At 40.6% G+C, this 13,757-nt stretch overlaps 1 protein-coding gene and 1 long non-coding RNA gene across 2 annotated transcripts in view; one reads left to right on the forward strand and one right to left on the reverse strand.

Moving 5' to 3' along the window:
• The window catches only part of LOC123766239 (ATP-dependent RNA helicase Ddx1), a 48,427-nt gene extending 38,429 nt beyond the window's left edge, over positions 1-9,998 (forward strand). The window contains 1 exon segment of the mRNA XM_069319324.1: positions 7,706-9,998. The gene's annotated coding sequence lies outside the window, so the exon portion shown is untranslated.
• On the reverse strand, positions 7,630-10,327 carry LOC138359733 (uncharacterized). Its single transcript, XR_011226027.1, has 4 exons — positions 10,085-10,327; positions 9,213-9,266; positions 8,328-8,403; positions 7,630-7,773 (listed from the first exon to the last, which is right to left on the reverse strand). It is a non-coding gene; the product is annotated as an uncharacterized lncRNA (long non-coding RNA).
• Between the last annotated feature and the right edge of the window lie 3,430 nt (positions 10,328-13,757).

Genomic DNA, 13,757 nt, shown 5'->3' on the forward strand with positions numbered 1-13,757 from the left:
TGTAACAGCTAACTCCCAGATACCTATTTACTGTTAGGTAACAGGGGTCATCCCCTTTTGTACAAAGAATCTGCTAAAGCTTTTAGGGCTAATCTTTGACACTCGTTTGTCTTTGTCGCCCCATATTTTTTACGTCCGAGTTGAATGCTCTAAGGCCCTTAACTAACTTTAAGTCATGTCCCATACTTCTTGGGGAGCTAATCGACACTGCTCCTCTCTTTACATTCCTCTCTCGTTCTGTCTAAACTCGATTATGGCCCTGTTTACTCGTCTGCTTCTCCTTCTACCCTTAACCATCTGGACACACTGCATCATACTGGGTTACGGCTCAGCTCTGGTACCTTTCCTTCGACACCTACCCTAAGCCTGTATGTTGAAACTGGCGTCCTGTTTCTACAGGATCGCCACAATCGCTACTGTCTTCTCCACCTTGCACGGTCCTTACAGCACCCTCACTCTTGCTTATGTCATGCCTTGACCTTTACCCATCCTGTGGTTCCTGTTCCCCTTCACCACCTATCTCTTTCTGTACGGTTGTCTCTCTTACAAAATGCTCTTTCAGTTTGTGTTACCAATATTTCCCCTCGTGTCATTCCGTCTTTGCCCCTATGGAGGGGTCCCCGTTCCTAAATTCTGTAAGCCTTGACCCACATGACTAAAACTTTTACCCCTCCTACAGTTCTAAATCACCTTTTCCTTGAACACTTTTCTTCACACTTCCACTCTATTTCCGTCTTCACCAATGGGTCTTAAGTCTGCAGACGGTGTAGGCTACTCTGTTGTTTTTCCTGACTGCACCTTTGTGTCTCCTGCCTTCGGAGACTAGCATCTTCATGGCAGAACTTTATGCTATTCTCTATGCTCTTCATCAACTCTTTTCTCGCTGTCAATCCTGCTCTGTGTTTGTAGTTGACACTTGCAGTGCCCTCATGGCTCTAGAATCCTTTAATCCAGTCCATCCTTTGGTAGTTGAAATTCAACATTGGCTGTTTCTTATCTCCAGTAGATTTAAGACAGTGGAATTTCGCTGGATTCCCACCCATATTGGTGTGTTCTTAAATGAGCGTGCGGACACTGCCGCTAAGGAAGCTATCCGCACCTGTCCCATCTCCCGTAAAGGTATTCCTTATTATGATTTTTACCCAGTTATTCATTTCCCCATTCTTGCCCGTTGTCAGGGTTGTTGGTCTTCTGTTACTGGTAACAAACTGCGTGCTCTTAAGAGTAGCGTGTTCCCGTGGCCTTCCTCCTACCACCGTAACCGGTGGTGGGAAACGGCTCTGGCGAGGTTGTATATTGGTCATACACGTTTAACTCACGGGCACTTAATGGAGCGCTGCCCTGCTTCTTATTGTCCAAACCGTTGTCTCTACATGTCCTGACTTCCAGGACTTACGTGTCTTGCTTCCCGACCATCCCTCACTGTCAATTGTTCCTCGATAAAATTCTTGGTAAATTCAATACCTTTGATATTGTTCGCCGTACGTGTTTTTGTTCTTGTATTGGCGACGTTAGTGATATTTAGCGCACTATGATTATCCCACACATTTGATGGTTTGATAATTACTGTACTGTACAGTACTTTGGTTTGGAATGTATCAAATAAAGTTGTTTCATGTATTCAAATGTGTGTGAGAAAATCCACTGGGGCTGTGAGATGAAGCGAACCTGTAACAAAGGCATTGCCAGTTGCATACTCTACCACCACTGATGGTAAAAGTCTTACAACTGGATATCTTGTGTGACGGGTTATGGTATCACCGGTATTGGGAGCCGGTCGGCCGAGCGGACAGCACGCGGGACTTGTGATCCTGTGGTCCTGGGTTCGATCCCAGGCGCCGGCGAGAAACAATGGGCAGAGTTTCTTTCACCCTATGCCCCTGTTACCTAGCAGTAAAATAGGTACCTGGGTGTTAGTCAGCTGTCACGGGCTGCTTCCTGGGGGTGGAGGCCTGGTCGAGGACCGGGCCGCGGGGACACTAAAAGCCCCGAAAGCATCTCAAGATAGATCACAGCTATACTGAACCAAGATGGTATGGCTCTCCCTCACATAAATGAAAGAAATGCTGCTATTGGCCTTGCAGTGTGTAAGTTGCAGGTGGAAACAAATGAAAATTATCAAATAAATAATTAAACAATTTACTGAAATAGTAATGAATAAAAATAACACATGACAATACTTGACTATCATGTAATGCAAAGGTGAACAAGTTAGTATGACCTTAAATGCAAAAAATAAACTATAAGCAATGAATAAACGTATGAAGATATACTGGTGTTCTGAAGACAGCTACCATACCACCATGGCATCAGTCACACGACGTTGGCTGGAAGCGGACGACGGGTTAGAGACACGAAGGTGATCCTAGAGCACTAAGGGAGAGATTGCCTCTCCAGGGAGGCAGCGCTCTTTATATAGTCCTGCGGTGATGACTCATCCAGTGTCAACACGAGGTGGACATCTGGTCAACTAGCAAACTGCTCGTTGTGGCTGGCGGTGCCTTTGTGTTGAGCTGTACCACTGTCGGTTGAAGGCGGCTAACTGCTTGTTTGTGGGGACAAACTGCCAGTTAGCAGTGGCGCCCGGCTTGCCTCTGAGTCGTACCAGGCCGTGCCAGGCCCTGGGGGGTATGGAGAGGTGGCAGGACTGATGACTCTTCTGGGCTGGTGTAGATGTATAATACTTCCAGTGCAGAGGCATTGAAGGTGAAGGGAAAAGGCAGTTCCACTGCTATGCAGGGGATTCACGTGACACTTGTGAAGCCACAGAAAGTCTGGAGGCCCTACTGAAGCCAGTCCAAGTATTAAATAAAACCCCTGAAGTACGGCGGTGAAGGGTAAAGTGAAGGGTGAAGCAAGACCGTATGCCCCGCCTCTCAACTGTGTATTTGAAGTTGGGGCATATGGTGTTGAACTGCTTCAGCCTTCACCCGAGTGCTTGTAGGTCTTACGTAAGACGTTGACTCAAGGAGTGGCCTCAAAACTTGCTGTGATTTATGGGGAAATCCGGTTGTAAGACTTTTACAAAGTCAGTAATATACTGTGGTAGAGTATGCAGCTGCCAGTGCCTTGGGCAAGGGTTTACGTCGCCTCTCAGCTCCAGTGGATTTTCTGCTTGGTGTATATCGGGTTGTGATTTTGTGTGTGTACCGTATTGTTATGATCGCCGTCTGATAAGTCCTTTCTGGCCTCAAGAGTCATTGTTACCCACCTAGAAAGATTGCAGATGGCCAAAGCAGTTATTTAAGTTAAGAAGGGACAAGTCTTAAACAGAATTTTGCATAATATTTGACTGTAAAGGGGTAAATTGAGGTAGATTGAAAAACAAAATGGTGAACCGGGCAGGCGGTACTCACAATTAGGCGAGTACACTCGGGAACTTTTAAAATGCAACCAAACATGCTTTAGGCTCTCACAACAAGAGGTGAGTGGTGGTGGCTCAGGTGCTCAGCCAATCAGAGCACCTAAGGAGGGAGGGCAGGAGTGAGAGGGGGGTGGTATGTGGAGGAAGTTTGGTGACAGTTGTGTGTAGTTTGTTCATCTTCATTGTAAGTTTCATGGCTTGGTGTGCATTTCCCTAGTAAATTTAATTAGGGAAAAATTCAGGTGTTTGATTTTTTAAATCAACTTTTTAAATGTTGAGTTGTTAAAATGTATATGCAAGAAATGGAGTTTTGGATGCATAGTTTGTTAAAATTGAACTTCTACAGCTTCGACTGAGAGGTGCAGTGGGGTGATTGGGGGTGTTTAAAGCCTCAAAGTGCATGGAGTTGGTTTGGGAGTATGGCATCCTCATGCTGTTGCGTGCTCGCGTGAGGTAGCAAAGGTGATGTAAAGTTGTGGGGTGTACATGCTTGGGACGTCCTCTCTCGGGATGGCTGGTGTTAGACCTGCGTGTTTGTCGGTTGTTGAAAAGCCGTCATCCTTTGCTGTTGTGGTATTGATTTTACATTGTTCATCTTGTAATTAATACTGTAGTGCGATATCTAGGGCTACCATTTGTAGGTTTAAAATGTCTAATACAAACAGTTGTCCAATGAGTTTTAATAGGAAATATCATCCACCAAGCACCATTGTACAATTATATTAATTGATAGTATATGGATTGTGCAGAACTGCTTAGAATGATCTTTAACACTTGGCTATATTGGTCATGTCAAATACCTGCACGGTGAATGCTCCAAGACCCTTTCTTTATTCAGTGTTGTCACATACCTCATGGGGGTATGGATAGGCAAACACTAATTCGGTTAAACTTGCCTTGTAGTACTTTCAGAGCTCAGTAATTTGGAATCTGGTTAGCACTTTCCAAATAAATTGACCTTTAAAATGAATTCCTATTTAGGTTTAAAACATTATACCGAATGAGAAACTCGGATTATATAGCCGAACACCAGAAATGTTGTTATTCAATTTGGTTGCCTAAAGCACATTTAAGGACTACACATTACATGGCATTCCAGGATTCCTCTATACCTTGCCTTATGCTGTAAACATTGCCACAACCCTGTGTTTTATTGATTTAAATGGCCACAGGGAGGCATACAACACTGCAGATTATGATGTCATTAGTTATCCACTGTGCTGACAAGTGGGCTGACTGATGTTCGTTGACACCTGTATCGTGTTTCAATTTAATCGCCAGGAGATCACCCTCTCACTAGACTCGTCTGTAGGAAGTACAGTATAGTATCTCAAATTACCTTGGATCATAAATAGCATAAGACTTGGGGGTAGGAGAGGGTTGCAGTGTTTGTCATGGCTCTCAGTTGTTCCTAGTATTAGGCAATTTAGTTCTGGAATCATTTTTGTTGGCCAATGTTAAACTTTTTCGAAAGTAGATGTTTTTCTGAAAGGGAAGTGGGGGGGGGGAACCTCTATGCTTGGATACAGTTATCTAAGTGAATACTTAGATTTATACAGTAGAATAACTACCTTCTTTTCCTTAGTCAAGAAGGTTGCTTGTTTATTTCTAGGGACTTGTATTTTCTTTTATTTTTAACTGCAGCAACTTTCAGTGAATGATAGATTCTTACTGAAAGGACCTTTACTTCATTGTTGTTGCTTTATGGTCATCTCATTGTGTACAGGGAATCCGCGAAGCTTTTGGGGTTAGTCTTTGACACTCGTTTGTCTTGGTCAGCCCATATCTGTTGCCTCCGAGTTGAATGCTCTAAGGCCCTTAACCTCCTTAAGGTTTTGTCCCATACTTCTTGGGGAGCGGATAGGCGCACGCTCCTCTATTTGCACTCCTCTCTTGTCCTGTCTAAACTCGATTATGGTTGCCCTGCATACTCTTCTGCTTCTCCTTCTACTCTTCGCCGTCTTGATGCTTTGCACCATACTGGGTTGCGTCTCGGCTCTGGTGCCTTTTGTTCGACTCCCGCCCTTAGTTTGTATGTTGACACTGGCTTTCTCTCTCTTCAGGACTGCCGTGATCACTACTGTCTTCGCTATCTTGCGCGGTCCTTCCAACATCCTTCCTCTCGCCTCTGTCGTGCATTGACTTTTCCTCCTCCTGTTCCTCTTCATTGTCTCCCACTTTCTGTCCAGTTATCTCGCTTACAGGATTCTCTTTCTGTTCATATTTCTAATGTTTCTCCTCGTATTGTTCCTTCATTACCTCCGTGGAGAGTCCCCGTTCCCAAGTTTTGTACGTCCTTGACTTGTATTTCTAAAGCCTTTACCCCTCCTACAATTCTGAAAAGCCTCTTCCTTGAGCACTTTTCTTCGCACTCCCACTCTATTTCCATCTTCCCTGATGGGTCTAAGTCTGCGGATGGTGTGGGCTACTCTGTTGTTTTTCCTGACCGTACTTACATGTGTCGCCTCCCTTCGGAGGCTAGCGTCTTTACGGCAGAACTTTATGCTATTCTCTATGCTCTTTGTCTCTTGCTTTCTCATTCTCATTCCTCCTTTGTGGTTGTAGTTGATTCTCGTAGTGCCCTCATGGCTCTAGGGTCCTTTAATCCTGTCCATCCGGTGGTCATTGAGATTCAACATTGGCTGTTTCTTATTTCTAGTAAATTTAAATCAGTAGAGTTTTGCTGGGTTCCCAGCCATATTGGTGTTTCAATGAGCGTGCGGATGCTGCCGCTAAGGAAGCTATCGGTTCTTGTCCCATCTCCCGTAAAGGAGATGGGACTTATTCCTTATTCCGACTTTTATCCTTCCCTGTTGGCAGGGTTGTTGGTAACAAGCTGCGTACTCTCAAACTTAGTGTGTCCCCGTGGCCTTCCTCCTACCACCGTAACCGGCGGTGGGACACTGCTTTGGCACGGCTGTGGGTTGGTCATACCCGCTTAACCCACGGTCACTTAATGGAGCGCCGCCCTGCTCCTTATTGTCCGAATTGCGTTGTCCGTCTTACAGTTGTGCATATCCTTGTTGAATGTCCTGACTTCCAGGACGAGCGTGTCTTGCTTTCCGACAGTCCCTCGCAGTCACTTGTCCCTTGATAGAATTCTAGGTGAATCGGATACTTTTGATATCGTTCGCCTTATGCGTTTTTGTTCTCGAATTGGCATTCTTGGTGCCCTCTGATTATTTCGCACTTTGATAGTGCTACATGGCCTTCCCAGTTTGGTGCCTTCTTTTGGTAATTACCTTACCTTCATTGTTGTTTCATTTTAATGTGGTAGTTGTGATATGGATTGTTCTGGCTCACGTGCAAGGTCTTAGCTTTTTTCTGTTTTATATTAAGAAATTGCCAGTCTTGTTACTATTTGTAGAGTTAGAGATCTGCATTAAGGCCTCAATATTATATATTTTTTTTTTATAACGTTATCAGCAATTTTTGTGGTTGGTAATATTTAGATTAATGTTAGTGATGTATATGACAAGAGTTAAGACCCCTTGTGGTATGACAGCATTTTTCCGTCATTTCCTTAACAAATGAAAGGGTCCTCGTAACCAATTTTTTGTTGCTTCTTGGTCTTTCATTTGGTACTTTGGCTATTAAAACAATGGCCTTTGGTAATGTTGCAATTACCATTTCTAAAAAAAATGAGCAGGTTCATTAGGCAGGGTTTGTTTTTAGCAAACAAAGTTTTACAAAATAAATTCCATTCCTTCAGGACCTTGCAGATGTTAGGTCAAACTTTAGTAAAACAGTAATCTGTTTTGCCCTTTCAAACAATGATGGTTTTAATCTAGGTAAAATATTTCAGAATATCTGAAGAGTTTGGCAGAAATCATTTAAGAGCTTTGATTAAATTTAAGTTACCAAAGACTTTGTGAAAACCATGTTGTATAGATGCTTGTGTCACTTTTCTAATGTTTTGTAAATTTAAATGATCTTTAGTTAATTTAATCATAATTTGTACAAAGCTTAGGTGTTGCATAGCTTTAAATTTACTTTCAAATATGAAAACTAAAATATTGACTAAAGTTTCTTTCACTTTAATATTTCAGACTAATTTGCAATATTTGTTAGTTTATGTAAATTGAATAGGTAGTCCACTTTTACATCTTTTCAATGCATTTTGCATGCACCTATGTAACAAGTTACAAATACAGTAGGTGTAAATTTTACCAAGTATTTTTCAAAGTAAAAAGATTTCAGATGTTTAAACATTGCATCAATAGTAGTAAACAATAAATAATTTTAGGATAAGCTATATAAAGTAGTTTCATTAAAATTGTTTTATTTAATAAGTTTTACATATAGTATTTATAATAAATCTAATATTTATTACTGTTTCAGGTTGTGGGACAGATGCTCCTAGATGAACAGAAGATCCAAAAGGCAAAGACAACTCCAGAGATAATCACCTGTAAAAGAAAAACATTAAACAGGGACACTACTTTTATTATCACCAATGCCAAATAATAAGTCAAAAAATCCTAACAGCCTATCTTTTAACATAGGCGCAGCACTGCCTATCCCTTCCTCTGATTTTAGTGCAGGACTTTTTCCCCAAATGGGTGCATTACATCCACCTCTTTAGTGCCATCAACATTGTACATATGCTTTACTGAAAGCACTGTACAATGCATGCCAGGCACTAAAGTTTTAGATGCATCCACCCATTCAGCAAACAAGCCCTGTGAGAATTAACAATGTAACCATTTTTAAGGGTCCCTAAACCTATGCAAATCTAGTCCATCTATTAGATGGGTAGTAGAGCAAAGCTCTGAAAAAGCCAAGCCAGGGAAATCTGCAAGACTGCCTGGTCCCCTTTTATGAAATGGGGTAGGATCAGTACAAACTGCATCATCCCCTGTGGGTTGTAACAGTAGGACATGGTTACACACCTATAAATGGACTAGATAAGAGAATTAAGATTAGGTCATTGATATAGCTAAAACATCAAATTCAAACTCACCCACTTTTGTAGATTTACTTTTGCAGAGTAAAGGAGCCTCATTCCAAGCCAGTCCATGCATCATAATCACTTTCACCTGAAAAATATTTCAACAAATTATTTTTAGATTTAAAGCCAATCTTTCTGTAGTTTACAAATTCAGATGGAAAAAATTTCTTTAAGGAATTTACCTTTCCTACATATTCTAGTAGCAGTAGTAAAGATCTAATTTAGAAATATAAATATATATGGCATCAATTTGCCAAGTTTCAGTAAATGTCATAAGTATCCACAACTGCACCTCAATGGCAATTTACATTTATCTTTAGCCAATGCTATATTGTTTAAGTTATTACCATTTTTTTACTTTTATGCAAATCTATTCAGATTAACCTTTACTACAACTCATCTGATTCTGGTGAAGGAATTAGCTCTTCCAACTGACAGGAACTTGACTTTCCAAACCACATTCTGGAAAACTATATAAATTTAAAACCAAGCTAAAGTAAACATTGAATATTTTTTTTACTTTCAAGGGAAAAATACCATCACTTAGAACAAAACTTTTCCTGCCATTAACTTTGACTCATGATTACCCTTAACAGTGTTATACATTTATAGATTAAAGCTTATTTAACAAACATTTAACATTAACTAAACAAGATTTATATTTCATTAAAATTTTATTAATAAAACGCCCTCAACTATGCTGTTTTAAGATCTAATGCCCCACATTACAATTTTCACAATTTCAACATACCATTCTATTCAATACATTCCTGAAAGGACTAAACTTGCAGATATGGTACCCACTAGCCTAAGCCTAGACTTCCATACCCTAATATTTAATAGGTTTTTAGCAATTAACTTCTACCCTCTAATTCCAATGTACACAACACTACTTACTGTAGATCTGCAAGTATTTTCCTGCAGCTCTTTGTTGCCAGGACCTTCCACAACCTGTCATGTGAACAGTGAATATTACTAAAAAGTTATTTGCATAGCGATGTTATTTTGTTCATACCTGTACCACCAGTTTAACAGTTGCCGTTTTAAATGGCACACTAAGTATCTTGTTGTCCCATCACTATTTCCTCAACTATGCAACCTAATCCATGAACATTTGGTAATAAAACTATGCGATTCATGTATCTAGTCATGTTTCTCAAAAAGAGAAAAGAAATGGCACTTGCAATGTTAGATTCTAGTAACTTTCCTCACAATAGACTAAGCTAATTGGTCACTAACTTAAGCGTTAAAGTTAACTCAAACTTTTCCTTTAAAATTTGCTATATTAGGAACTTTCCACGACCGGCCTTTACCCCGACATAATTAAATTGGGTAAAAACAGTATATTAAATGCAGTAAAACTACGGTAAATTCCGTAGATAAATGATAAACTTGCATTCTTTAAGCATGGGCTGCATAGTAAGTGAACTAAACTAAATGTTAAGCACCCTGGCAAACCACTTCGTTCTATTCAATTTCTTTATTTAATCACTTTGTCCAGCTAGAATTTTTAGATTAGATTAAAGGAACACCCTCCCTGGTAACGGCTGAACTAGTTAACCAAATACAAATATTTAGGTAAAATACTTTCATAAAACCCGTCTACTTCCCCCACCAGTAGACTTGTTCAGCTAAAGGCATAATGTAATGTTCAACTTTAGTAAATAAAGACTTAAAAAACACTACCCCATCTGTGTAGTTACCGGTTACCTGACATTCTACGCTTAAAATAACCCATCTATTCCCCATAATTGTTCGATATAACTTACCTCTCACCCCCTGGTCGAGTACACAGCAGTATATATCCTCCTCCATCACTCACCGCGTGGATACTATTTCACTCTGGCCGCAAATTGCCTCAAATCACCTACGTTGTCCATAAACATATATAGAAGAGCAACTGACCGTAACACCCGTATAGCGATCATCACATAACGTGGGAACATTAGTAGTACTGCTGTCAAAACATAGATGGCGCCAGGACAAACGGTAATTCCTATGGACTCGCCTAGTTATGCGTAGGGAATTGAGCTTCAGCTGTTTGGTCCCGCCCCTCAGCTGTATTCACCTAGTTGTACTCACCTAATTTGTGCTTGCAGGGGTTGAGCTTTGGTTCTTTGGTCCCGACTCTCAACCGTCAATCAACAGGTTCCTGAGCCTATTGGGCTCTATCACATCTACATTTGAAATTGTGTATGGAGTCAGCCTCCACCACATCACTGCTTAATACATTCCATTTGTTAACTACTCTGACACTGAAAAAATTCTTTCTAATATCTCTGTGGCTCATTTGGGTACTAAGTTCCCCTTGTTCGTGTTCCACCCGTGTTAAAGAGCTGTCTTTGTAACTATCAAAATGCATATATCTTTGCTTTCACTTCAGTTATATTTATGACAAGGGATTTAAAATTTGCCTATATTTCTGCTTCTCTGATGACATTAAAAACTTTCGTTTATTACAGTATCTACATAAAATTAACATTTATCTTCATTAGGTTGTAGTTCTCATCAATAGGGAGAGCGTCGGTAAAAAAAAAAATTGCTTAAATATAAATATCTTTCCTCTCTCAATAATATGCCCGAAACGCTATGCGTACTAGTGGCTTTAGGTATTGTATGTACTAGTTCTATCTATAAATCCAATATTATGTTTGTAAATCGACTATTTATGTACTTTCCTGAATAAAATGAACTTTACTAATATCTAATCTCTGTGACTAAAACGTAAGAACGACTTTATCTATGCCTTTTTGATAACATACAATTATAAGCTTTATTAGTGAATCTCTATTAATTAAACAATATATCAGAGAGTGTGTAAGGTTCGGTGTTCCATGTGCGAAGAGACATGGGAGATTTTACATCAGTACAGTAAATGTTTTAAGTAGCGAACGCATACTAACGAATAACGATTAGTATAGACCAACACTATTGTTCTATGAAGTCGATTTAATTAACTTCCAGACATGTATTTTTCAATAAGTCTTAAATATTTTCTGGCTAGTTATGTTAGATATTATTAGAAATACGTATTCTACTTGTTAATATAATAAACTAAATTTGCGATCATTTAAGGAGAGAAGTGCGACGACTGGATCACTGTGTACAGAAGGTTGATATGCCAACAAACACTTTCCAGACAACAATATATCTTGGATAAGTCGCTCCACAGTTGTATCCAGACCACGGTTGTGCGCGGTCGCTAGGTTGGCGCTCTTGGCGTCCGCTGATTGGTGGGAGGTGGAGGATTGCCCCACACTCTTCGTTTTTGCACGTGGTGATACAGGATATTGTGCATTTGTTCTCGATTATTGACAGCGTCGAAGAAATGGCTGAGGCGGTATGCCTAAGTGGTAGTGAGGAGGACAGACAAGATGATAATCGACCGTTTGAAGTAGTAGTGAACAAAAAGAAACGGAGAAATAATAACAGACAGCGAGACAGTGAGAGTGACGATGAGATTGCAAAGAGACCAAAGAATGAGACCCTACTCAGCAAGACTCAAGACACGCAAGACAAGACAAGAAGGAAGAGGCTGTTGTTCCCTACAACATGCCAATTGAATTTCCACCAAAAGCTAGAGTGGACGGTACGTCTAGCTTAACAATGTTTGAAATACGAACCACTTTTCAAGGAGGGTCTTCACCGGCCCTACATAACAGTTGGGACTGAACAGGCCGTGGAACGCCTCACGACGGTTGGTTTTGAGAATGTAGTGATGGTTCCTCCAGAAGAAGGTATGTTGCACACAAAGATCATAGTTTTCAAATTTCCAACTTATTTGGATCCTGACTGTCTTCTTCTTAACAATGATAATGTTGTCTGGGCCAAGAGGAATAGTGTTCGTGGTGACAAACGAAGCCAGGTTGTTGCCTTGGTAAAGGGTGAGGCGCCGGAGAAAATTTTTGTGCAAGGACTAGGCTATAGGAACGTTGCAAAATACGTTGAGGAGCCCATACTGTGCATGAAGTGTTCACGTTGGGGACATATGGCATGGAAATGCCAGTTTGACACCAGGTGTCGGTATTGTGGGAAAAAACACGACTCGCGAGAGTGTAGAGTCAAGATTGAAAGAAGTGAAAAAATCATCCCATTTTGTTGCAACTGTCGAGGCAGCCACAATGCTGGTTCCTCTCTATGCCCCATGAAGCCTCATCTGAAAGAGACTAGAACGGGTCCTACAAGCAGGATAGTTGTATCCTCGCAGCAAGGAAAAATTGTGCAAGAGGAACATGGAGGAAACAGTTGGAAGCCAACGGCAGCCCCTATGATCAATGTGTGGGAAAAAGGGACGGAGAAAGTAAAGGCGAGCTTAGGGAAAGTACATCATGTAGTGGAAAAACTGAAACCTTGTGACGACAAGGTTCAGGACAATATGGTCACCTCTGAGGTTGGTAATCAAATTTTGGAGTATCTAAAAAACTAGATAAGAGGATTGAGGCATTGGAAAAATTGGCTATGGAAGGTGGACGGGGTGAAGACGGTGGTGAAACAGGACGTGTAATTGAAAGTAAAACGAGACGTGAAATGGAAAGTGAAACGTGCGTAGAAGAAAGTAATGATGTGCATGAGGTAACGATGATAGAGGATAGTCAGGAGAATACACTTTCTAGTAGTGTTAGCGGTGTTCAACCTCCTGTTGTGACAAATGGTGAAAGAACGGTTAAAGTAAAACGGGTTACAGAAATAACAAAGAAAATAGATATGAAAAATATTACCTTCAATGTTAGTAGTAGTTGTGAAGGTGAGGAGAAAGAAAAAATGTTACGTTGGAAGTGTGTGTTGGAAGGAAGTTTCTAAGGTACTCTTGTATCTCATGGAATGTGACGGACAGGGCAAAGGTAATTTTATTATTAATCATGGATGAAAGTAAATTGAGAATATTATCTTGGAACATTAATGGATTAAAAACTAGAGCGGTGGATGTACACTATTATACTCTTAGAGAGGATATTGACATAGTAGCACTCCAGGAAACTGGGGATAGGGATGGTAGCATACTGAGGCTAAATGGCTATAGAGGCTTTCACTTATATGCTGATGGAGGAACTAGGGGGGTCTCATGTTATGTCAAAAGTACCATACCTGCCGAGATAACTGGAATCCCTCAGAGATATAGAGGTATTGAAAGTATTAACTTGCGGATACAATTAAAGGACCGAGAGTTAAATTTCATTAATCTATACATCTCTGATAGCTCCCTTGATTTACGATACTTGCCAGATTCCTTCTTTTCTGAAGATACACTCGTGGTATGGGATTTTAATGCCAGACATCCAGCTTTAGGTTCAAGGGGTAAAGCAAATAGGAATGGTTGCAGATGGTACCAGTTTTTGCAGGAACATGAAGATGTTCAACTGCTGAACGAGCCCTCTCCTACTCATTTGAGGGGAGGGAGATTAGATTATGCTTGTTTAATAAATGCTGAGGGCATAGATGGGA

Source organism: Procambarus clarkii, chromosome 92, assembly GCF_040958095.1.
Source record: "Procambarus clarkii isolate CNS0578487 chromosome 92, FALCON_Pclarkii_2.0, whole genome shotgun sequence".
NCBI classification, from domain to species: Eukaryota; Metazoa; Arthropoda; class Malacostraca; order Decapoda; family Cambaridae; genus Procambarus; species Procambarus clarkii.